The 25,513-nt window shown below is 40.2% G+C and overlaps 1 long non-coding RNA gene across 1 annotated transcript; it reads right to left on the minus strand.

Moving 5' to 3' along the window:
- Nucleotides 1-20,078: 20,078 nt before the first annotated feature.
- LOC138684569 (uncharacterized) lies at nucleotides 20,079-24,192 on the minus strand. Its single transcript, XR_011323817.1, has 2 exons — nucleotides 24,058-24,192; nucleotides 20,079-22,969 (listed from the first exon to the last, which is right to left on the minus strand). It is a non-coding gene; the product is annotated as an uncharacterized lncRNA (long non-coding RNA).
- Nucleotides 24,193-25,513: the final 1,321 nt, after the last annotated feature.

Raw genomic sequence — 25,513 nt, forward strand, 5'->3', positions numbered from 1 at the left:
TTTAGAGTCTTAATAGTCAAAGTTCCACTATTCACATATGCATATTACCTGAGCCTTTGCAATTCTGATCCACCCTCTATTGAAGCCCGGGGACAGAGTCCTACTGACTTGAATGAATGAGACTCTGTATTTATTTTTTTTTCTCTTATATACACTATTAATTTAAATTCTTTCTTTAGGTAGCTACACGACTTTAATGATTTCTTTTTCTCCTAAAAGCTTTCCCAGTAAATTCTCTTTTTCTCTTCAAGCACACATGCAGCCCTGACCCATCATCTTCAGTGCTTCCCTGACGTCCCTGGTTACTGTAATGTTATACGAGCCAAGCACTCTTACTGTCTTAGTATTCAGCATGAGTATAAAAAAATTATTGTACTGTTTTTGTCAACAACACTCAAATTATTTTAAAGTTGACTTTGTATGTTCTTTCCTTTCCTCTTGTACTTCGCCAAGAAGACACTTAATCTTAAATATTCAAAGACTCCTGTATCTTGGGCTCTTTCATCCTCAGTGATCCTGTATTTTTAGGATTAGGTTTTGCATTGACTAACGTTAAAGTTAAAAACAACAAACAAGTGATAGTACGTAATAGCGGATAAAGGCATTAGCTCCTCATCAGCAAAAGAAAGCCATGCATGTGAACTAGCCTTAATCAGTTGCCAGGGAATACAAAAAATTAAATAACCCCGAAGTTGATTTCTCAGTTTAAGATGAAAAGAGGCCACATGCTGCCATGGCACAGTGGAATTACAGTGGAGCTGGGTTTTGTTAAACTCCTTCCTTGCACCACACAGATAAGGGCTGAAGCTAGCTCCAGCTGAAGAAATCAGGGTAAGTTGCTTCTGTTCTGTCTTGAGAACTGGGGTCAAGAAGCTGAATGCCAAATTTCTTGCCTATAGTCACCCATTGCAACCTTCTGGCATGATATGAACAGCTTTGCTTCTACAGGCCAGGGTTTTCAAAGTGCCAAGTTACTGTTATTTACACAAAAATAATAATAAATATATATTTGTTTCTCAGTAAATGTTGCAGAGTCCAAGTTTGCGACAATTGTATGGAAATAACTCTCTTGAAAATTAGCCAGTCACAATCTGATTCACATATAAAATGTCATTTTTTGTTTCTTTTGGATTCAGAACTAGAAAATGCCTCTTTTGTTTGGTCCCGACATGATACCAGTGTTTTAGGAACAGCTGCTGTCATGATATTCCTACCACTGACTCCCTCAGGATCTCTTTGAGGATAAAAAACTTCTGGGAACAGTTCCTTGGACTGTGACACTCACAGACTCAAAAATAAAAGCATTAGAGTCTGAAGCTAGCTTCATAAGGAAACCCAGAATATTTGGTTTCATCTTTTTTAATTTTATTTTTTCATTAGCATGGTCACTTTCCATTCTGCCTCTTTTCACATTGTGTGATAATAAATGTTCAGAAATCTCTAAGACTAACAGCAAGTTCCCATAAGAACTGTTTGCCAAAGTCATACTTCAACTCAAAAGGCAGCATGTGAAAATGGAGCAAAACTTCCACAGTTCTAGTTTCCAGTGTCCAAACATCCACCTGAATCCATATTACGTGTGAAAGGTTGGATGACATATTTCTCAATATATGCAATTTAATGACAATTTAGGCCAATCCTGCCCTTCATCCCCGGACACTGGCTACATACTGCAGCCCCTTCCTGAAGACTTCTCATGAAGCTGTAGCGAGCTGATTCAGGGAACTAAAAACTAACACTAGAAAAACAAATGAAAAGAGAAGACTCACACAAGTGCTACTGCTGACACAGTCAGGGGCACAGGAAGCTCTAGCTTGGAGAAGGAGAGCGGGCAAGAGGTCAGTTAGTAGGGTTTAAATTGTCAGAAAAACCTGCAAAATCATGTATACCAACCTGAAACTTTCAGGGAGCTAAATATCAGAGAACTCTACAAAATGTAAAAAGCCATACTATTCCACACTATTGAACAGTCCAGAAAAACTGTGCCAGTAATAATTTCATCAGCTGTATGCAGCATTAAAGTAGATTAAGTTGTAACCTCTTTGAATCTGAGAATCAGTGTTTTGGCAAAACATGATATAAAAAAGAGTTTTACACCTGGAAGACACTGAAATAATATTACATCTTTATATGAGTTCTATCAAAATAGGTGTACTGGAGGTACATGTTCGTGAACATAAATAAAAGAAAACAGTGATGATATAGACATTGTAGCAGAATGCAAAATATGACAGATATTTTGTCAGATGTCCATATGCTTGCAATTACAAAGGAAGATTTCACTAGTTTAAAAGAATGTCTGAATTTAGTACTGAGGGACCTCATAGTTCAACTGATCCAGCTCCTGATGATCAAAGACACAGGCTGAATATTTTGCTGCTATTCTACAAGGAGACTGTTTCAGATCCATCAATACTTTTCTAGGCTAAATTCAATTATAGGCTGCTTACAGCCTTTTGAGTTTGCAAGTTTGCACCAGTTTCTCTACTTTCACTTATATAACTCTTTTTTTTTTTACTTCTCTGATGTTACTTAAAAGGTATGTAGAAAGCAACTGCCTCTCAGCCTTTATTTGCACCCCTCCTCTTCATTCTCCTGGTCATCTTTAAAAATCACAAGAACAAATGAAGTCCTAGCATTGGTCTGGAGTCATGTGTCATTTGTGTTATCTATGGGAAACTTTATTGTTGCACTATTTCACATCAATTAAAAAAACCCAACAAAATCATAAGAAGTGCTCAATCATACATCCTGAAAGAAAATTTTTGGTTTAGAGGGAAGTATTCTAAACTCACTTATGATGAAGGAAACTATTACTGTGTTTCTGAAGGCTGTAAGTACTATTATGAAAGTATCTGACACTACAGTTGTTAGGGCTTTTTTATTTTATAGGCCCAAAATTTGTTCTTTAATAGGAAGAATGCATGTTACTGTTATATGGACAGGAAGGAAATTACTGATTATGTGTTTTCACCTCTGCCCAGAAATAAGCTTAACAGACCATTGGGAAGGTGAAAGCATGCCTAATAAGAGGCTACTGGAGAGTATACAGAAAAGTAATAATGTACAAAGAAATTTAGACTGAGAATAGGTGGGTTTGTCAAGAAAACATTAATTTTGAAGGTTGAGAGAAAATATGATTTTTTTAATAACCACAGCTCAGATTAAACATCAAAGAAAGGAAGAATTAAGGGATTATATTGATGCAAAGCCAGATAGCTATAAATTGGACATTTAGATTGAAAATAAAGGGTTTAAATCATTTAAGGCATGAAGTTTCTAAAGCAGTCTTCCAAACATGTCAATAGTCTACATTCCTTTAAGCTAAAGCCTGCCAAGTTTATCAAAGGGCACATTTGTAAAACAGAGTATGGGTGACCTACAAGATAGAAACATGATAATTCCTTGCCTGAGAAATCTTTCCCAATTAAAAGCTTTACTAAAATGAAAACCATATAACAAGTTAGTCCAAAATATCCAACAATACCAGACTTTGGAAAAATGTTTGGCAAAATAAAATTAACCATCCAGCAAAATAAAAATATCAATCCAAATTATTAGCATAGAGCAGAAGATTCTGCTCCACTGCCTTCTAAATGTCTTACATCTATCTCACATACATATATTGGTCCCTGCGTAAAGGAATTTTTGTGGAGTTCAAGTCTGTGGATCTTTTACAGTGAAATTATGAGCACTTTATCATGAGACATGCAAGGTTTCTTTTGGGGGGGAGGGAGAATGCCAACATGTCACATATGGAAAAGATTTGTGAAAATGTAACATACTCAAATTCTCACCTAAATGTATAGGAAGGAACTTTAGCATAACACAGCAAGCTGTAGCTTGATGGATGTCTCATGTTTGAGGGGATTCTAACTACTGGTGTTCAGGCACTATACAAGGAAGCTGTGATCTGGACCTCTGTGCTTAGACTATGAAGATGATGCATGCCTCAGATCTGTAGAAAACAGGAACTTTGGAAATTAATTCACTAAGCCAAACAGTCCTTCCTCTCTGACAATGAGAGTACCGGTAGTTAATATTCTCTGCCTTCATGACCTACCTGCAAGCCTTCCAGCCCTGGGAATCACTTTCACGGTGGTTTGGGGTTTTTGTTTGGTTTTGGTTTTTATTTTGGTTTTTAATTATTCCCTGAACCCTCACCCTCAGAAACTAACAAATATATCCTCTTGGGTAATCATTTATTTACTATTTTTCCAAATGTGCGGTTTTGAGTTACCTCTCCTGGGCAAACATCAAAAGGTTTTGAAAGTTCAGGCTACTCTTATGAATGCATTACAGCCCCAGCTCAGTGCATCCCAGGTCATCTTATCATTTTGGTTATTTTTTTCGGTTTGTCTTTCAGATCAGGAGGCTTTTTCTGTATGAGGGTTTGTTTTGGGGGCAAGTCAAGATTGCCACATAGACCCATACTCAAGAGACTCAGATATCACCGTCTACAGGGTAGCTACTGAGAGTGGATCATCAGACAGGTTTTGCAACTGTGCTTCAAAAAACAGGCAAAAAAAGAAAGGAGAAAGTGAATAAAGATCATAATATACTTTGTTTCACACACCCTAGGAGGGTAATTTTCCGAGTAGAGCTTAAAACTGACATCCTTTTGATGCTGGCTTCCATTAGTTTACCAGCAGTTAGGATATGGGGCATTAAGTTGTTTGGTTGTAGGTTTGGGATGGGGCAGGTTTTGGGGTTGGTTTGGTTTTTTTAAAGGCGACATAATGGAACAAAATAATGAGCCTTCAAGTCCTGAAGAAGGAGAAACTAGCATATGACAGGACACTTTCCTTTAGAAAATAGAGACATGGAAGTAACTCTTTAAAAAAAATTATGGAATTAGGACTAGTGCCCTGGAAAGAAACCTCAGCAACTGTTTAACATGGGGAAGCTGTCATCTGTTGCTGGTGATGACAGCCAAGCTGTAGGAAGAGTTTAAACTCTAACAGCTGTTAATCTTTCACAAACCACAAAATATTTAACAGGAAAGTCAACAGAATGAAGAGGGCTTAGAATGACCAGCTGGAAAGTGCTAAGTCCACCTCACCTGTAATTCTTTTCTGCTCCCCACTTGTAGGCTTTCCAAGAAGAATTACATGAAGTTAAACTTCTTCATGTGTACAATAAATTCTCAACCAACAACCAAGAAGAGAACCATACAGCTTCTTTTTAAGACAGAGTTTCAAACAGAAATAAAGTGGTTTAGAAGTCTGAAGTACATTTATTCATACATGGAAGAAACTAGGGATAACTTTTAAAAGCACTACTTGTGAGTCAGCTCTCATTTGAATGTTGGTGCATCAGTTTAGATAACATACTACCTGAACTCTTAAAAGGTTGAGAGGGGAAAAAAGCAGCCTTTCCGCTTTGCAAATCTCTTCACAATTTGGTTAGTGAGCAGCCTGCTCTTCAAAGCCAGGAAAACATTGGAGCCTTTGGACCCATCGATGACTATTACCCCTAGTTACTAGTAAAAACAAAAGCAGTAGCTCATACCCAAAGAAACACAAATATGGAGTCAATACAGAAAATATCAGCTTCCCACAGTTCTTGCCCTCTACCGCAATTTCCCTCCCCCAATCCTAGCTAAGTCAGACAAAAACATATGAACCTTACCTAACATTTCAGTCTGATTTTGTTCTCTCTTAAATAAGGTTCCTATAAACATGCACTATTTTTTTCTCTTGAGAGAGGCATAGATAGAAATTATGCAGTTTCACAGCCAGTATTTTCTATTTCTAATAGGTTGAGCTATTAAAAAAACAAACAAACAAACAAAAAAAACCCAAACCAAACTACAAAAACCCAAACAAATTACTAATAACTTGTCCTGAAATTTCTTTTCTCTGTTATTACATATGTAACTACTGCCTGGAAAAAGAGTTCAGTTACAGGTGTATAAAGATATCATTAATATACCTAGACATTTGGGTATTATACAGCTATGATATTCTCTAATCTCTGGCCTGGAAGGTGTGCAATTCACTGACTTTGATGCAAAATAAACTCAGAAATACTGGGAAACCAGAAAAATAAAGGTTTTCATTTTATTTTGGTATGGGGGGTTTTGTCTTTTTTTAATGTTCAGCTTCTTCCTTGGCATGAAGAACGGTTGAATCTTAAAGAGGAACTGCAATGTCTGGGAGTGCATCCCACCTAAATATTTGTAACAAACTGTCGTGATTTCAGCCCAGCCGGTAACAAAGGACCACGCAGCCACTCGCTCACTTCTCGCCCCCCCGGTGGGATGGGGAGGAGAATCAGAAAGTAGAAAAAAGAAAAAAAAACCCAGAACTTCGAGGGTTGAGATAAGGACAATTTACTGGGACAACACAAGAAGAGAAGTTACAACAACAACAACAGTACTAATAAAAGAATATACAAAAGGAGTGATGCACAGTGCAACTCCTCACCACCCGAAACCCAATGCTCTGCCACTCCCCCCCCCCCCCCCCCGAAAGCCAAAGGGCACCCCCCCAGCCCGCTCCCCATTTATATACTGAGCGTGACGTCACATGGTATGGAATAGCTCCTTGGCTAGTTCAGGTCAGCTGCCCTGGCTGTGCCCCCTCCCAGGTTCCTGTGAAAATTAACTCTATCCCAGCTGAACCCAGGCCACAAAGTGATGTAGGATTTTGTTAATAAGTATTTCAGGGCTCTGTACTAACACAGTTATATTCAGACCATAGGGGTGGGAGAGAGGACTATTCATCAGTCCATTTTAAACAGTCTCTTTTCAGAAGTACCCCTCCTCGAAAGAGGTTTCCCATTCCTTTTGTGTTCCTGGGTGGCAGCTGAACATGCCATGGCATCAAGTTCTGCCCAGGGGTCAGGTTTTGTTTTTACTTTATGCTCGTGTTTTTCTTCCCAGCTTTAGAACTCGATTCTGTCATGTTCCCTTCATTCTCATGTTATTCGTTATTCAGATGGGAGTTCGTGATGCAGTTGGTGCCCTGTCAATGCTCTTCTCTTTGCAGCGGTGTCCTTGATGTTCTCTGAGCCGTGTTCCGTTGCATTGCTGTAGCTGCAGTTGTAGTTGTAGCTGTAGTTATTGTTGTAAAAGGAGCACACCTTCAAAGAATCAGCTGACCATACCAGCTGATAAAATCAAAGGAAGGATATATGATTTGCCTCTGACACTACAATAAATGACATCCAACGTTAAAATGAATAATGTATCAGTGCACTCAGAAATTTTAGATCGGTTTTCCTAGTTCATTATAAACTAAGTTTCGTCCTAAAAAGGGGCAGATGTATGCTCAAAGAAGTGTCTTTCAAATGTAGCATCATATATTTAACTTCCGTACCTTGAGGGAAATGTGAGAAGATGCTCAAATTAAAAATGTCCAGCAACTTTGCATATACTGTAGGTCTTTTTACAACTTGATAAGCGTGAGCTGCAAGTTTGAGGGGAATTAAGTTGGTGGTAGCTGAGAACACTGCTTTTAGGTGGCACTTCCAAGCAGACTCAAAGGAAGGTAAGATGCAGACTGTATTTCTGTGTCAGTACAACATATTTGGCTCGTGTCCCCTTAGTGTTAACTTGTGCATAACAGTGGGAGAAACATCCCAGAAAACCCTGGTACCCCATTACAATTGCCAGACAACCCAGCGGCTCCTAGCTTGAGAATATGTATTCAGCCATGTATAAACATGGAATATTTTCTACCACAGTCTTCTCCCTTCTCTCCTTATTCTCCAAAATGTACCCTACCCATAGCAGAATATGGGCTTTCTATGAGTGAGTACCTTAAAGAAGGAAGTTACTGACAGTAAAGGAGCCAGTGACAATGATAACAAAAAAGACAGATGGGAACAATGGAGACAAAGCGATTAGGTGTACAGCAGACAAAGAATTCACAAGAAGAGGAGGGATATTGGAGGAAGCAGATGAAGTTTTGATAACATTTCAGATGTTTATGTGCTTCAGATGATTCAGGTGCCTTGCAACATTCCAACCCTCACAAAACCCTCTCAGGTATGGGCGTGTTGTTAGACCTGTCGTGGTTTCAGCCTAGCCGGTAACAAAGCACCACAAAGCCGCTCGCTCGCTCACTCCCTGCCACCCCCCAGCCACGTTGGGATGAGAGGAAAATATAAAGGCAGGCTCGTGGGCCGAGATAAGGGCTGGGAGGGATCGCTCACTGCTGATGGTCACGGGCAAAAGACAGGCTCAACTTGGGGAAGAAACAAAAACAATTTAATTTACTACCAATCAAATCAAAACAAGGATATTAGGAAGCAAAACGAAACCTTAGAACACCTTCCCCCCAGCCCTCCCGCCTTCCCGGCTCAACCCCACTCTTGGTTCTCTCCACCTCCTCCCCCTGGCGGCGCAGGGGAACAGGGGATGGGGGCTGGGGTCAGTTCCTCACACGTTTTCTCTGCCGCTCCTTCCTCCTCAGGGGGAGCAGGACTTCCCACTCATCCCCTGCTCCACCATGGGGTCCCTCCCACGGGAGACAGTCCTTCATGAACCTCTCCAACGTGAGCCCTTCCCATGGGCCGCAGTTGTTCACGAACTGCTCCAGCATGTGTCCCTTCTGGGGGCTGCAGTCCTTCAGTCACAGACTGCTCCAGCGCGGGCTTTCCCATGGAGTCACGACCATCCTGGGGGGCCTCCACTGCCCCGCTCCCCTCCATGGGCTGGGGGGGGACAGCCTGCCGCCTCACCACGGGCTGCAGGGGCATCCCCTCCTCCCCTCCTTCCTCCTCACTGACCTCGGTGTCTGCAGAGGGGTTCCTCTCACATCCCACTCCCCCCACTCACTGCAGGTTCCCCTTCTTAAATCTGTTCTCCCAGAGGTGCTACCGCCATCGCTGAGGGGCTCGGCCTGGGCCAGAGGCGGGTCCGGCTTGGAGCCGGGGAAGCTTCTAGCAGCTTCTCACAGGAGCCATCCCTGCAGCCCCTCCCCAGCTACCAAAAAACCCAAAAAACCCACGCCACACAAACCTGTAACAGACCACTCTACAGCTGGAGTGTTAGGGAGATTATTCCTGCTTTGAAAAAGATATATTGCAGAACATTTCTGTGCTGCTGGATAAGTGAATTCAAGAAACTGTATATTTGAAAACTAATGCATAATTCTATATATAAAATATACTATAACAATCTAAAACTAAATATACTGATACAAGTAATTCGTTTCTCTCTTGTAAAATTATACAGCAATAAGAATTAATTATAACTTGCTCCGGTGTTCCTCTGTATCTCTTATTCTGGAGGTTATAATACTGAAGCTGTGGAACCTACATTTTTACAACTAGAGAACTAATTCTGTGAATTTAAATAAAATTTCAGCAAAGATTGACAAAACTTTTGACAAAAATAGATTTGAGACACTAAAAAAATATATTTTTATATGTTTTCATGTATGCATATGTATGATTGTAGTAGCCTGAAGTCCTTGGGAAGGTAAGTTCATTTTAAAGGAAGAAATGAGCAGAAGGCAGAAGTGGAAGTGTTTGAAGTATACCCTAAAATCCAGAACTTTGGGTACGCATGTGGAAAGGTAGAAAATCGCATTTATTACTTTAATCAAAGTTAATCAAGGAGAGAATATGTTCAGGTGTTCCTTCTTCCATGCAAGTTCCATAATCACTTGGTATCTATAGGAGCATAACTGTCTCCTTACCCTTTTTTGCAACTGTCATTCCACTGAGTCTCCCCTTAAGACTCCAGCCCTCCATATGTAGTTTTTCTAGCTTTTATTTCTAAAGAGTGTTTAGTTAGTTTTGCTTTGAGTGAATTGAGAAATAAAAATATTTCATTCCCACAAATCTAAGGTCATCAACACAACCTTGTTGATTGCAGAGTATGTTAAGACATCTCAGAACTGTGTGTGAACACCCCCAGTGCAAACTAAGATCTCTCTCATTCCTGATAACTTGCACTCCAGAGAATTCAGGGCATGATGCATGAAAACTCAGGTCTATACCCACATCCAGATGGGACATCAAGTAGGGGAGGTAATAACACTGCAACAAGAGCCAGGTAGGTAGCCCCAAAACAGCATAAACAGCAGAAGTCCTGTTGAACCCATGGCAGGGTTGTGATGGGTGCCATTTTAAAGCATTTCCTCTCATCCTGTCAAGAAATGGTTGCCCCAATGTTGCAAATATTCTGGTAAAGAAATCAAAATTTAATCACATAAAAGAGTTTGGTTTAATTAAGAATTAGAAAATTGTGAAGCATAGGTATGGGAGTGTTAAGTTTGAAATGTAGTCATAGGAACTTAGGAACTTTAGAAAATGTACTATGTGTAACCATAAGAATTCAAGTATTGTCTAAAATCAGTTAACCACAGAAACTTTGACAAAGATTTGTTGATTTGTAGTGTTTTGTTTTAGGAAACTAAGGAAACTGTTATGGACACCAGTTTGCTGCTTGGAAACCCCTTACCCTCCCCACCTCAATCTAATTATCGAGGATTCCAATCAGTAGAGTTAAGTGAGATTAACCAATAATTGTTTTAACATAAGAATATTAATAAGATGGTGTGACTGAAGGACCAATTATTAGAAAGGTTAAATTTAAGAATAGACATAGTATGTATTTTTATGTAAACTAATATAGATGATGGTGAGAATTGTACTGCGCAGAATCACCTAAGAGAGGTCAAGAAGCGGACAAGTGAGGAAGACTATGGAAGACCACCAGAGACCTTCACTGCACCTCCGTGAAGAGACATTTACATATGCTAATGATTTATCAGAAAGTTAATGATTCTGTATAACATTTTTCAGAAATTTAGTGAATATGTATAACAGGTGTGTATTTAACCTGCACAGTTAGACTAGACAGGTGCACATGATAGGTGGAGCGATACCCTGTGTGCCCAGTGCTGCAAAAAAGGAGTGCCTGCTTCTTAACTTCTCATTGCTGTTAAGGAGTTTTATTCTGGATTTCGGTAACACCAGTGCTAACCTGTGGTCTGGAAAAGGAGACAGGAACTGAGGGTCTGTTGGTCAAATCCACCTTCAGGAGCATAGAACCGTGTCACCAATGCTGTGTTTTTTAAGTGCTCGGTACTGTAGAATGATGTTCTTGTACATTTTATCTTTAGTGATTTAAAAGACTTTCAGGAAGTCTTAAAGCCCAGTGGTTTGTCAAGCTGACAGCATTACTGCTGAGTGAGCACATGCCACATGCAGTGAGCTGTAAGACTGAGACATGATTTTTTTTTGTGCTTGGTTCCATATTCAGGCAGAGGATAAAACAGTTCCGTGAAAGGATGTTGGGTAAACAGTTTTATTTCCAATACAGCAAATGTGTTTACATGTAAATATTCTAAAGTTTACTAGTTTCCCCCACCCAGAAAAAAATTGAGTGAACCCAGATTCGGTTAGCACAGGAGAACCTTTACTCTTCTCTGTTCCTCCTGGCCAGCTACTCTGACAGCCTTCCTCTAAGAGGGAAATGTAAGGCATTTTTTCAGAAGAATATAAGACTAGGGTTCTAAAGCATGCTGGTGCTTTTAAAGAACAGTTCCCATCTGTGAGAGACTGAACTGTTATCTCGAGCTGTTTGTCTCAAAGATTGTTAGGTGTGAGAGACTGGACTGTCATCTCAAGCCATTCATCTCAAGGATTGTTTGATGTGAGAGTCTGAACTGTGAACTATTTATCTCAAGCCATTTGTCTCTGTGACGGCCTGTTTAAGCAGGACACTCCTCTGTCCACAAGGACTATTACGAGGCCATTGAGGTATCCAGGGGAGGAAATGGGCTGGAGCCCGACAAAGCATGCAGGAATGTGGAGACTACCATTCCCATGGAAACTGTAGTCTTTGAGGTAAGACACTGGTTTCTGGTGTTGATCACGCGAAGGTCCTGTGATAGATGAAACCTGCAGCGTGTGAACAGTGCATGAACAGTAACGTATGTGCATGTATCATCAAACTATGCCCTATAAAAAAAACGTGGAGACATGTGTGTGGGTGTGCACCCACCATCGAAGAATTGAAGACTGAGGACCAACGGGACGCCACTGGATCCATGGGGGTGACTATTCTTGCAACTCTATCCTGACTGCTGGCTTGATTTCTGCCTTTTCTTCCATTCTATCCTATCACTACTATTTTCTACTTTTGATACTTTTGATAATAAAAACTCTTTGGGGTATATGGCATTTGACCTCTTTCGTGTCTTAATCTCGCTCTTGGGATCATACCGAAACCTTCCCCGACATTGGATCGGGACACCATCTCTATAATTTTTTCTACTATGAAAGAATGGAAAGTACTGCACTTTCTTTTACAGCATTTTGAACACAGATGTCTCTCAGTTGTTTTTAACAGTAAAAGGATATACTGTTGCCCTTGACTTTAAATGCTTCTAACTTTCATTCAAATTTAATGAAACAAGTGTTTAGCATCATGTATAAAAATTTAGATGTCTAACAAACAGCAAACCCTACAAACATGTAGATATAGGTTCCAATTTCTCTACTCTCTGATCTTTCTCAAACTTAATTTTGGAGACTTCACTGACTTAGGAAAAAACATTCACGTCTAGTTTTGAAACCGCTGTAGAATAATGACTGAAACTCCATAAAATAAAGCAGCTGCTGAGTGACCTGTGTGAAATAGGTTGGTGGTGTCTGTCCTGGTTTCAGCTGGGATAGAGTTAATTGTCTTCCTAGTAGCTGGTACAGTGCTATGTTTTTGAATTAGGTATGAGAAGAATGTTGATAACACTGACATTTTCAGTTGTTGCTAAGTAATATTTAGTCTAAAGTCAAGGATTTTTCAGCTTCTCATGCCCAGCCAATGAGAAAGCTGGAGGGGCACAAGAAGTTGGCACAGGACAGAGCCAGGGCACCTGACCCAAACTGGCCAAAGGGATATTCCATACCATGGGACGTCACATCTAGTATATAAACTGAGGGGAGTGGGGGCAGGGGGATTGCCACTCGGGGACTAACTGGGCATTCATCAGCGGGTGGTGAGTAATTGCATTGTGCATCATTTGTACATTCCAATCCTTTCATTATTACTGTTGTCATTTTATTAGTGTTATCATTATCATTATTAGTTTCTTCTTTTCTGTTCTGTTAAACTGTTCTTATCTCAACCCACGAGTTTTACTTCTTTTTCCCAATTTTCTCCCCCATTCCACTAGGGGGGAAGTGAGTGAGTGGCTGCATGGTGCTTATTTGCTGGCTGGGATTAAACCACGACACTGTCAAAGCAGCTTCCTCCCACAGAAGCTGTTGTCAGTGCTGTCACTAATTGGTAGCCTTAGTGACATTCTCAGCAGAAATCAAGGACTGAGTAGACAGAGATGTGTTATATCTGGACAGTTTGCCTATGAAACTGTATGTCCAGTGACAGAAGAACAGTGGCAGTTGTATAGAACAGCCTACATTTCTTCTATTCCTATTTGCTTTTAATAAGGCTATTAATGGAGTTGAAAGTAACTGTCATAGCATCTCTAAAAAATATGACTGTGGAGCTGGTTTGGGTTTTTAAAAATGTGGTGGCTACAGTGGGCTGAGTTTTGGGCTGAGTTGTCATTAAATATTTTGTACCTCTGCAGTACAGAGAGATGCAGGCACCAAAAAAGGGAGGGGAAAAAAATTATTGGGAAAAATCACTGATCTGTATTACTATTCTAGGTAATACAAATACTCATTTCTTCACTATATCTTTTCAGAATTTGGCATGCAATGCTTTATAATGAACTTAAGAAATGTATGTTGTAAATACATTTCAGCAGGTTTCTTGCTGTGCTTTTCTGTACTACTTCAAGTAAACAGAAGAATGGAATTGAGTTAAGTGTAAGACATACATGACAATAGTTCAAATGTAGAACTTGCACAACCTGAGTGAATAAGTGAATAGGACCTGAGTGAATGCGACCTTCATGCAGCATGGTAGCTCATTCTCTCTGTGAGCTAGTTATTTATGTAACTTGAGAAACTGTATTAGTGAGACAATAAATGGATCCAAAAGGAGAGAATAAAACCGTAAAAATATGTGGCTGCACAGATGCAATTTCCAGAAGAAAGCTGGCTAAGGCTTCATCTAAATTTCTGGTATTTCGCTCTACAGAAAATCTGTGTTATTTACTATTTCCATCAGGTTATTAAAAGCAAACAAATCATTGTCTTCCAAAGTAGAGTAGAAGACAACACTGGCACTGAACTGAGGAAGACTGCTGAGAACGCAGACACTGAAGTAGTGTGATGGGTTGACCCTGGCTGGACGCCAGGTGCCCACCAAAGCCGTTCTATCACTCCCCCATCCTCAGCTGGACAGGGGAGAGAAAAATATAACAAAAAGCTTGCGGGTCGAGATAAGGACAGGAGAGATCATTCACTAATTACCATCACGGGCAAAACAGACTCAGCTTAGGGAAAATTAGCTCACTTTTTATTACAAATCAGCCAGAGTAAGGTAAATGAGAAATAAAACGAAATCTCAGAACACCTTCCCTCCACCCCTCCCTTCTTCCCGGGCACAACTTCACTCCCGGATTTCTCCACCAAGCCCCCCCAGCGGCACAAGGGGGACAGGGATGGGGTTTACGGTCATCACATGTTATTTTCTGCCGCTTCACCTCCTCAGGGCGAGGGCTCATCACACTCTTCCCCTGCTCCAGCGTGGGGTCCCACCCACGGGAGACAGTCCTCCACGAACTTTCTCCAACGTGGGCCATTCCCACGGGCTGCAGTTCTTCACGAACTGCTCCAGCATGGGTCCTTTCCACGGTGTGCAGTCCTTCAGGAGCACACTGCTCCAGCGTGGGTCCCCCACGGGGTCACAAGTCCTGCCAGAAAACCTGCTCCGTGGGCTCCTCTCTCCACAGATCCGCAGGTCCTGCCAGGAACCTGCTCCAGCGCAGGGTTCCCACGGGGTCACAGCCTCCTTCAGGAACCCACCTGCTCCAGCGTGGGGTCCTCCACAGGCTGCAGGTGGATATCTGCCCCACCATGGACCTCCCTGGACTGCAGGGGGACAGCCTGCCTCACCAGGGTCTTCACCACGGGCTGCAGGGGAATCTTCGCTCCGGCGCCTGGAGCATCTCCTCCCCCTCCTTCTGCACTGACCTTGGTGTCCGCAGGCTTGTTTCTCTTACATGTTCTCACTCCTCTCTCCGGTGGCTGTTTTCCATGTCCCAACTTTTTTTTCCTTCTTAAAAATGTTATCACAGAGGCGTTACCACTATCACTGATTGGCTCGGCCTTGGCCGGCGGCGGGTCCGTCTTAGAGCCAGCTGGTATGGGCTCTCTCTCGAACACAGGGGAAGCTTCCAGCAGCTTCTTACAGGAGCCACCCCTGTAACCCCCCCCGCTACCAAAACCTTGCCACATAAAACCAATACAAGTAGCTTTCCTTACACAGTCCTCTCCACTCTCCTTTGCCACAGGTTTCTGACCGGTGCGAAGATAAACCTAATCCTTCACCGTCAAACCCTTTTTGTAATCTTCATCTTTAACCTTTATACTGCTGGGGTTGTTGCACAGTCATTCATATCTTCCAAACACAAATTTCATTTAGTTACCAAAGACAAATACATGTCTGCTTAAAAATGTCTCTTTGACATCTTCTGAATTGGCTTGGCTTTTTCATGCTCAGAGAAGTAAGTTTAAAAGGAGTCCAGCCAGACTTGTTTGCTATGTTCAAATGATGGTTGTTATCACAGCTGTATGATTTATCTGTCAAGGACAGCAGAGGTCCTAAAACAGCACCATTCAAAACTTGAAATGGCCTTGGAGCTACTTGTGCTCATGCAGAGCACATTACTACCACAAGAGCAAAGACCAAGATTACTACAATAAAATCTTCACTTGAATGGCTGAGTATAAATAACAAATACCCTCAACTCCATTATCATTTTGGAATGGATGGGAGAACAATTTCATGTGTTTGTTTTCAATTTCATGTGTTTCTTTATTTAAAAAAAGCATGAGCAGTGTAACATGGAGGACAGAACACACTTTTCAAAGACCTATTGAATTTTCTGTAAGGGCTTAAGGCAGCGCAACAACTTGTAAGTTTGGGATATGATAACAGACACCACACCAACAGCTTTAAGGATAAGCAATCTATCTCTAAATAACAGTACTGTAACAAATACAAATCAGCAGCTGTGGTGGGTTGACCCCCACCAGCAGCTAAGCCCCCACCCAGTCGCTCACTCACTCCCCCACAGAGGGATGGGGGAGAGAATCAGAAGAGCAAGAGCAAGAAAACTCATGGGTTGAAATAAAGACAGTTTAATAAGGGAAGGGAAAGCTGTACGCATAAGCAAAGCAAAATAAGGAATTCCTATTCCTTCTTCCTATTGGCAGGCAGATGTTTAGCCATTTCCAGGAAAGCAGGGCTTCATCATGCATAATGGTTACGTGGGAAGACAAATGCCATAACTCCAAATGTCCCCCCTCCTTCCTTCTTTTCCCCACCCCCTGCCACCTTTTATTGCTGAGCACAGCATCATATGGTACGGGATGTCCCTTTGGTCAGTTAGGGTCAGCTGCCCCAGTTGTGTCCCCTCCCAACTTCTTGCTCACCCCCAGCCTACTTGTTGTGGAGGGGCAGAGTGGGGAAAAAAAGACCTTGATGCTATACAATCACTGCTCAGCAACAGCAAAAACATTGGTGTGTTACCAACATTGTTTTGGTCACAAATCCAAAACACAGCACCAGATGGGCTGCTACGAAGCAAATTAACTCCATCCCAGTCAGACCCAGTACAGCAGTACAATTATCCAGATCATTTCAGTAGTGCTATTATCTGTGTTGAAACAACAGCAAATCCAGTAATTCACTTTTCTTGCACTAAACTTCATTCCCAGCTTAATTAACTTAAGCTCAAAGACTTAGGTAAGCATGGCAGTCAAGGAGGCCAGCAGGAAGCAGGGCATGGCTTCTCTGGACGGGCAACTCAGAGCAGCCACCGGCTCAGGACATTCCTAATTCCCCAGTTGGACTGTCCTCTTCTGGACTGTTCCCTCAGCAGGGAAAATGTCTGCAATGCAGGTGGGGACCCTGGGGCCAAAGAGGCTCCGGGAGAGAACATGGGGTTGGCACAGCTTAGAGCCACCCTTGAGCAAAGCAACATGGAGGAGACGTTATTCAGGAACTGGAGCAGGCTGTGATTTGTTTGGGCAGTCAAGGAAGACTGGGAAAACTGCTTGATTGGAAAGCAAGATTCAAGCAAAGGACTTGTACACCAAGGAGTATGTGACCAGGCAGGAGACTTCATTTTCAGACCTTTTTATGTTGACCTGTCACATTCAGAAGAACTGAATGTCCTCTGGTTAAAAAATACTTTTTATTCTTAATTAAAGTATTGTAATTTTTATACTCTAGCTCCCACATAGCTGTGAAGATAAGAGGCCTTGTCATATCTTCTGATCTTTCACTTTGAAAGAAAATGGAGGCAGATCCACCTCAGGTTCCTCATCAGCTTCAGGCTCTATCCCACTGTTTACACACTGGCTTGGATACAGGGTGTGAGTCCCTCCTTAAGTCCTGAAGTTATCTGCAAGTTAGAAAGTCACTATTCTGACCTCTCCAGCTGGCACTGTACCATTGCAGATGCTTTGGCAGTTCCTGCAAAGCACAAGATTTGTGACTGCAAAGTTTGAAATAAAATAAAGATTGTATCCTTGTCAGCTACTTCATCGTTTGCTGTTAGACAGTATTTCAAGAAATTAAAGTTTTCAACACCTGACCTCCAAATCACTAACATTAGGGCTATACTTACTGGTTTATTTTCCCTTTTGAAAAATAGCATTACTTCACAGGATAAACTGCAGCCAAAACAAGTGGTCTTCTGCTGTTTAATTAAAAACTACTATAATTATAATTTTCTCCAAAATGAAAAAAATGAAGTGATTTTTAATTCATAACAGGAAGAATTAATTTGATACAGCCAAGGTATACAGTCACAGGAATCTAATGGTCTCACAAAGCAGCACGTGTATATATATATATATATATATGCACATACATCCATGATGACTTCCGAATCTTGTGACTCATATTTGAGCATGATTAAATAAATACAATGTCACTTTCTGGGCTATTAGAATCAAACTAATATATTCATAGCTCACTTCTGGTTTTGTTAGGGGTGCAACAGTGGTGCAGACAGGTTGCAGAGGATTAAAGAAAATGTAAGAGAAAAGCGCTACTGCTGAGGTAGGTCATACATTCAAGACTAAAACTGTGGTCTCAATGCATAAAAGACATATTTTCAGTACAAAAAGAGAAGAAAGAATAGAGAGAAACATTGTTCTTGAAGCGGGGGGGGGGGCTTTAATATTAAAGGAGAAGCTTAAAAAACTGCCTTCTCATTAATACTGTTGTTTTAAGATGTCTCTTTGAGACCACCTCTGAGAAACACAGCCCTCTGCAGTGGAGAGAGAGGAAACTTTGGAGAGAAATCCTGAGGGAGGAAGCAGAAAACACGGTCTCACTAAAAGTGAAAGAAGTGGAGGTCAGCAGACAGAAATCCTTCTTGTCTTGCACGGGAGATGGCAGACAATGTTTAAGATATTTCTTCAGGTCCTTAAGAATATAGACACTTTGCAGGGTAAACGGCAGGGATTTGGCTGTAACGGAAGTTCATTTTAATTCCTTCTTTATGTGCAAGGAGAAAAAGACACCTGCTTCGATCTATCTAAAGTGAAGCAGATGACCCCATGAAGAAATCACAGAAAGAAAAGGTCTTTAAAGGCTTAAGAGTACCCTTCCACAATTAGGGGCAGAGGATATGGCAAGCCTTACATCTCTTGCTCTTCAGTTCATGCTGCAACAAAGACAGCTACGTTGACAAACAGTGCTACCATTTGGCAATGAATACATTGCATGGTGACTAGGACAGACTTTGTTGGGACCATCACTTGCACCCAGAAGGTTTTCACAATATAACAGTAATTGCAGAGAGATTAAGTCAAATTCACCCTTCTGGTGTAAGCCACCAGTTTCAGTAGGACTGCTTGACTGATATTCGGGATAAAGATAAGCATAGCCAGCACATCTGCAGGATCTGGTCCTAAGAATTTTGTCCGTACTTCTTGGGCAGCCATTATCAGGTCTGGATATATGAATGAGGTGGAGTTGCCTTACTGACATAGTATTTTCTAGGAGCAGACAGCTCTAATTAAAATTGAATATAAAAGTCAGAAATAACACCCTGTGAACCAAATCTCTTACTATCTATTCTACAGACTCACTTGAGAACTTTAGGAATTACAAATATATTTATTTATTGAATGTATATCATTGGGTTATCACTCATATTTGGGTTTTTATTTTTTAAATTAGGCCATCCATGTATGCATTGAAATTATGTGGATTTTTCCATCCCAGATCAGTGAATATAATGTACAACATAAGATGTAGGTAGATGTGGGCAGAAAAATCATTTTGTGAGCAAAAGCTGAATTCTTGAAGGCAAGTAGATACACTCTCCTTTCTGCTGCTACTCAGAACTTTCCTCTTCTGTGATCTGAATGTTAGGACTTGCAGTAGTAAAAGGGACTCCACTGCAAATCCCATGATCATCTCTTTGGTCAGTAGACAGACCCAACAAAAGCCTCACAAGCTGGAATGGGAGGTAGTTCTTTGTACTTTCACTCCTGCCTTATAATTAATCTATACAACATAAATCTGGATTTTTGCCATATTAACTCTGAATATTCAGTACAAAATGAAACAGCCCTGATGTGTTTGTTATTGAGGACATAATTGCCTAATCTGTGGTTCTACTTCCATTTGCCTTTCAGGTATAAAAGAACGAATTGATATTCATGGAAAAGGACAAACAAAAGAGGAATATTTATATGCCTGAACACTTGTAGCACAGCTACATTATAGTTTCTTTGGGTAACTATTCCAAATGAAAAACAGTATAGAGAGAAAGGAGATATGGATGTAGTAAAAAGGGCTGAAGAAAATAAAAACTACAGGCTGTTGTTCACCTTTCAAAAAATTAAAACTCAAACTTAGGACAAATTGAATGTCTAGATATATCCCAAACATGTAGCTGATTGCATTTTATATAGTAATCTAAAATAGGTTTTCAGGAACTGCGGAGTAGGAGGTCAGATAAATTGAAAGATGTTTATTTTTGTAACAATTTAGAGACAGTATATTTGTACATTACTTTTTCAATATTGAACCTATGTGAAGATATTTCATGCAATAAGTTGTCCATGAATCTAAAAAAGTTCTTACTTTAAGCATGCAAGTCACCCCACTAAAACCCATGAATGTTAAATATTCGTCAAATATTTAACAGGGGATAGGAATTTAAGTTTCAGCTGAGCACTAGTGCAAGCTCATCAGAAAAGAATATTAGTTGCAAAGCAAAAAGTTTAAAGGATGTTCGGCACCATGGCATTTGGATGCCTACCATACCAAAGGCTTCTTTTTAAGCAAGAGCAGCTCTTACCTTGAGGATAGTGGTGTCCATCCACACCAGAACGTAATAACCCTTGGTAAAATCTTTCTGATCCTTGTCTACCTCTTGGACTAAATGCAGAAAATGCACACACCAGCATTAAGACTAGTACCACAACAGATCAGGAAATACACACCAGAAAAGGCAGTTTACTGTGCTTGTGCATAGTCACGAATGGGGATTCCCTTAACTATCTCAAAGTCACAGAGACAGGCATGTGGCAGCCTGAGCTCGGCATGAAAAGAAACACACAGGACAGAGTTAGAGTCCCAACACCGCAGCACTCCTGTGACTTCATTTGTATGTGAGCGATGAGAATTCGATATATAACTGGGTCCATCATCCCCTGCATTTGTGATGAAGTTGAACCCTTTTGTGTGCAAAACAAAGTTCAATAAATGTGTTGCAGAACTCTCGTGCATTTGCATGTCTGCACAGTAGCTCTCCAGAGGGAATTCACTGGCTACCCCCATGGGCATGTGGCAACTCAGGCTGCACATGAAAGGGGGTATGTAGGAGAAAGACACATGGTCCTTCACAAAATAATGTCAATTTTATTTTTTTCATACATAAATCGCTGGGATGCCAGAATTTCAAAAGCAAGGGGAAAAGTGCCAAAAAATACAATGATGAATCCTGAATCAGGTATTCATGTGTGCTATAGATCCATTTAAGTCATGAAGGATTTTATTCCTCTCTGTGAAATCACATTGTTTTCTCCAAGAATGTGTGCTAGTAGCTGTTGTCCAATATTTTGCAGAGGGAAAGCATGATATACCCTTGAAAAACGTACTTCTGATACGCCAGTCACCATTACATTTCTTGGGCTCAGTGTTCTCCAGCCATCCTACCAAAGCTACATTTTATGTAAGGTACACTATTAAATCAAATTTCTCCTCTCACAGAGGCCATTGTCAACATTCTAACCCTCATCACGTAGGTATGAAAGGGGTTACAATTTGTGAAGCAGAGGATCATCAGGCCAATTAAATTTTAGTAAAAGGGGGCTATTATCCTGTCAACAAAGCTGATATTGTTATAACCCATTATGAACGAGATACACATGATAACATACTGCTATTGTGAATACAGTAATTACAGATAAGTAGAAAAAGAGTTTGCTCACTCCATGAAGCCTATAATGATTTCTAAGAAGTGTCTGGTTTCTATCAGGACAAAAGTTTGACCTTCGGAAAGCAGTGGAGATAAGACAGAAGTTTGGTGAAACCTGGAAAGAGATCTTGCCTCATCAAAATAACAAATTCCCAAATGGTTACTGCAGTCATCCTTGGTCATCCTGCAGGACCGTTACTATTTTGTATTAATATGGACTAAGAAGAAAAGAGTTTAAGCAAGGACCAACATACATCCCTCCAAAATGCTGAATGAATACTCCAGCCACCAGGAAACTAATCTTTCATGGAAGATGATTGTGTGCCTGACTTCTGATTTGTTTGTTTTCCTTTTCTTCTTATTTAAAAAATTGTTCATTACATTTATGTTGTTTACTACAATTAAAGAAAAAATTGCATGTAAGACCTAAAAAGACTTGCCAAAAAGAGTTCAAATGAAGAAAATTATTCACTGAAAAATTCTCCAAATTGCAACCAGGACTATTACTTTAGACATGAGAATGTTAAGAAATTTTATTCATTCCTGAAGGGTGTTTGGAGAGGAAGGGTACCTATTTCTAAATACACTCTATTTCTCTTGATTTTTATTTCAGTGACTGTGAAGATGAGGTAGCTTCCAAACTGTTGTCATCCCTGACAACATGCACTGAAACACTGTACCTTGTATTTGGAGTCTTGATGGAGACAGGTTGGGGTTTGTAACCAGTCACTTAGGCATTCATGGGCAAAACTGGGAATTCAAAGTAGCACAAACTGGGTTAACCAGGAATTAGTCCTCAGGTGGCTTGGATAGACAATGTTATCAAGATAAAGACTGGGATATTAGAAGACAAGTAAGGATCCCAGAGGTCAACTAACAGGATCATCTGGTAATTTCTGTGTGTAGAGATTTCAGCTGATGGAGGCAACAAGACCTTTGATTATAGTAATGTAATGGAGATGATTACAGTTGTCACAAACATGAACTACATTGGCAGGTGTGAGAAAATCATTAAACCCATAGGAATTACAAAACAGAAATGCAAAGTGATTCTCCATTACTGACAGATTCCATGTACTTTCCCTCCTGCTATTTGTACCATGTTTGTGTAATGCAGGAAAACTTTCACTCCAGTTTTGACTGGAACCAGAACAAAAAAAAACTCATTTGGAAAATTTTTTTGTCAGTATGGCTAATTCTCTTCAGAAATCTCTCTCTTTTTTTTCACTTGATGGACTCTACAGGAAAAAAAATTTTTTTAAAAATGTCAGCCCATGATGTTTCAGCTTAAGACTTTTCCATCTTTGGAAACAGACACCCTTTCTGCTTTCCATTTACAGCTTTGGTTTTTCTGTCAAAGATTCTGAATTCCTCTCTCTTTTTTTTTGGAGTTAACAAGGTGGTGACTTTTTTCCAAGGTTTTCCTGTAAGAGTAAAGAAATGGAACACTTTATTTTTAGTTAATTTAGAATATTCCATGGAAATAACTCAAAAGCTTTCAGGAAAGAGTCTTTACCAAAAAAGAAAAAGGATATGGTGGAAATGTCTCTTTTCACTTTTTATAAAAGATATTATGATGAAGGCTGTCATAGAAATGTTATCATTCTGCAAAGGACAATGTAACAGAACTCTTTATTTCTAATCCTGTCAATCCCATTTGGTTTTGCTGTTTCTTGTGGTACTGCTCTCTGACAGAGAAACTTGTTAGGAAAACAGTATACAACTAAATTAACATCAGAATAGGAAAATGGGAAAGAAAGTGGTCTCTTCAGGTCCCACTTTTTTTTTTGGAATACACAGTATGCCTGCAGAAATAGACATCTTTAGAAGTAAAGCAGCTTTGGGGCTGGACTCAGTTACACATCACTTTTTAGTTCTTTGACATAATGAGGATAAAGCTGAGACATAAAGGGAGCTCAGTATGTTTGATTCTGGTCTTCTAGCAGCAGACACCCTAGCCTAGATCTAATACTAACAAATAAGACCATGTCCTCACTAACTCATACTCAAGCAAATTCTACAATCACTATCAATAATCTGTTTCAAAGCCCCCTGAGGTTTGTTGCATTGATTTTTCTTCACTTCCATATGCTTTATGGAACAAATTTAATGATGTTGAGAAGCTGGTGGAAGAAATTTTTACCATGATATTACAGAAACACTATCATAATACCATAATGCAAAATAAAACACAGTAATATCTGCAATCATTTTGGTCATTCTAGAAAATTGATCTTTTGAAGAAGTAATCACAAGGTTTACTTCTATAAAGATTTAAAAAGCAATCTGAGTCCTCAGAGAAAACTTATTGAGTTTTGTTGAGCTTCTAGCAGTATCCTTCAATAGTAGCTATATCTCAACTTTCCTACTTCTCTCCAAACAGACACAAACATTTCCTTCCTTTTCTGCTAGCCCTCACCTGATGAATCTAAAAATTTTGAGCAAAATCCAGTTGTGGACATGTTCCTGAGGGATGGCCTGATGAAGTCCGTTTTGTTTTAAAGGCACCTACCTCAAAATAATGGTTTTACTTATCCTTTGGGATAGGTTTTCAAATGTATCATCCAGCTGATCTCTGTTTCCAGCAACTTCCTCTTGCAAGGATGATAGTTTCTGTAGTCCAGTGGACTGTAGCTGTGATCAAGACTGATGACCAGTGACAGCAAGGTGGTTCATCACAGTGACTCACACTACAAGCAGTTTTTAAGATAGAGACAGGCTTACTATGTACACAGACTTAAATTCTTTAGCATTAGTGATGATATATTTCAGAAGCCTGAGAGCTGAATCAGGCAGGAGGGGAGTTTCCTACTAAAAATGGATGGAAAAGGGTATTTTGAGGAATGCACTTCGTTCTGAAAGGCTACCTCAGTCAGAAAGCTCTGACTTTTCTAGCCATGAACTAGAGTTTGTGACTCAATTGCCCCTCAGATTCTTTCAATCAGACAAGAAAACAAGCAGCAAAATGGCTCACGTTGACATTTTAGACTATGCTTGAAGGAGGAGGCCATTGTTTCTGTTGGCTTCTCAACAGCAACATGACCCGTCATCCTCCCTCTACAGCACTGAGCTCCTGAAAGAGCTGACAGATTTCCTGCCAACTGTCATGTGTAATCATTATGCTCAATTAGGCCCAGAGCTACTGCAGGAGAGGGTACATTCAGGCCCTTAGAGCAAAAAAAAACCACATTAATTTATTCTTATGCAAGGTATAATATTCAGCAGAGAAACATGGAAACTCTTCCGTGCAGCTAAAATTTACCATTATTTTAAGTCCTGCAATTACCACTCTTTTAACTGCTGCAAGGTCCTAATTTTTTCTCTGCATCCTCTTTTTGTTCATATTCTCATTATCCAAAAAAGTAAAGTCCAGTTACAGCAATAGTTATCATCTTCCTGAAAACTACAGCAGGATGGAGGGGGGTAGGGGGAGAGAGGAACGTGGTTTTGTCTGACTGACTCCTAGACTCTTTATTTTGGTGGTTATCAGCTGCTTAAATAATATTTCCCTTAGGCAATCTAAAGGCACAAAATCATATTTTATAATCTGCTTATCCATCAGATAATAAGTGTTTGTTTTAAACAAGTGCCAGTGAAATCCCTCCTACCTTCCATCCTTAACAGTACAGCTTGTATGCTGATACCATATACAGCTTCCATGAATTAGTGATAAATGACAAAAACATCAAAAGGTGACTGAAATTTCAGGAGTGCTTATTTGTAGAGATTCCATATCCTAGCACACTCGGAAGTGCGCTGTCTTCTAGCTATGATTGCATTAAGTTTGTATTTGATAAATACATTCATTGAAACTTGATCTTCCTGCAAAATTAGAAACAATAATGAATAGTAATTGTTTATCTCCCTTCAATGGCATTATTTTTACTTATCATTGAGCCTTTGCACTCAGGTTTGTAACAGTATTAACCACAAAAATGTCACTCTGCAAGATTTATTTTAAGTGGTGT

This window comes from Haliaeetus albicilla, chromosome 3 (genome assembly GCF_947461875.1).
Source record: "Haliaeetus albicilla chromosome 3, bHalAlb1.1, whole genome shotgun sequence".
Lineage (NCBI taxonomy): Eukaryota > Metazoa > Chordata > Aves > Accipitriformes > Accipitridae > Haliaeetus > Haliaeetus albicilla.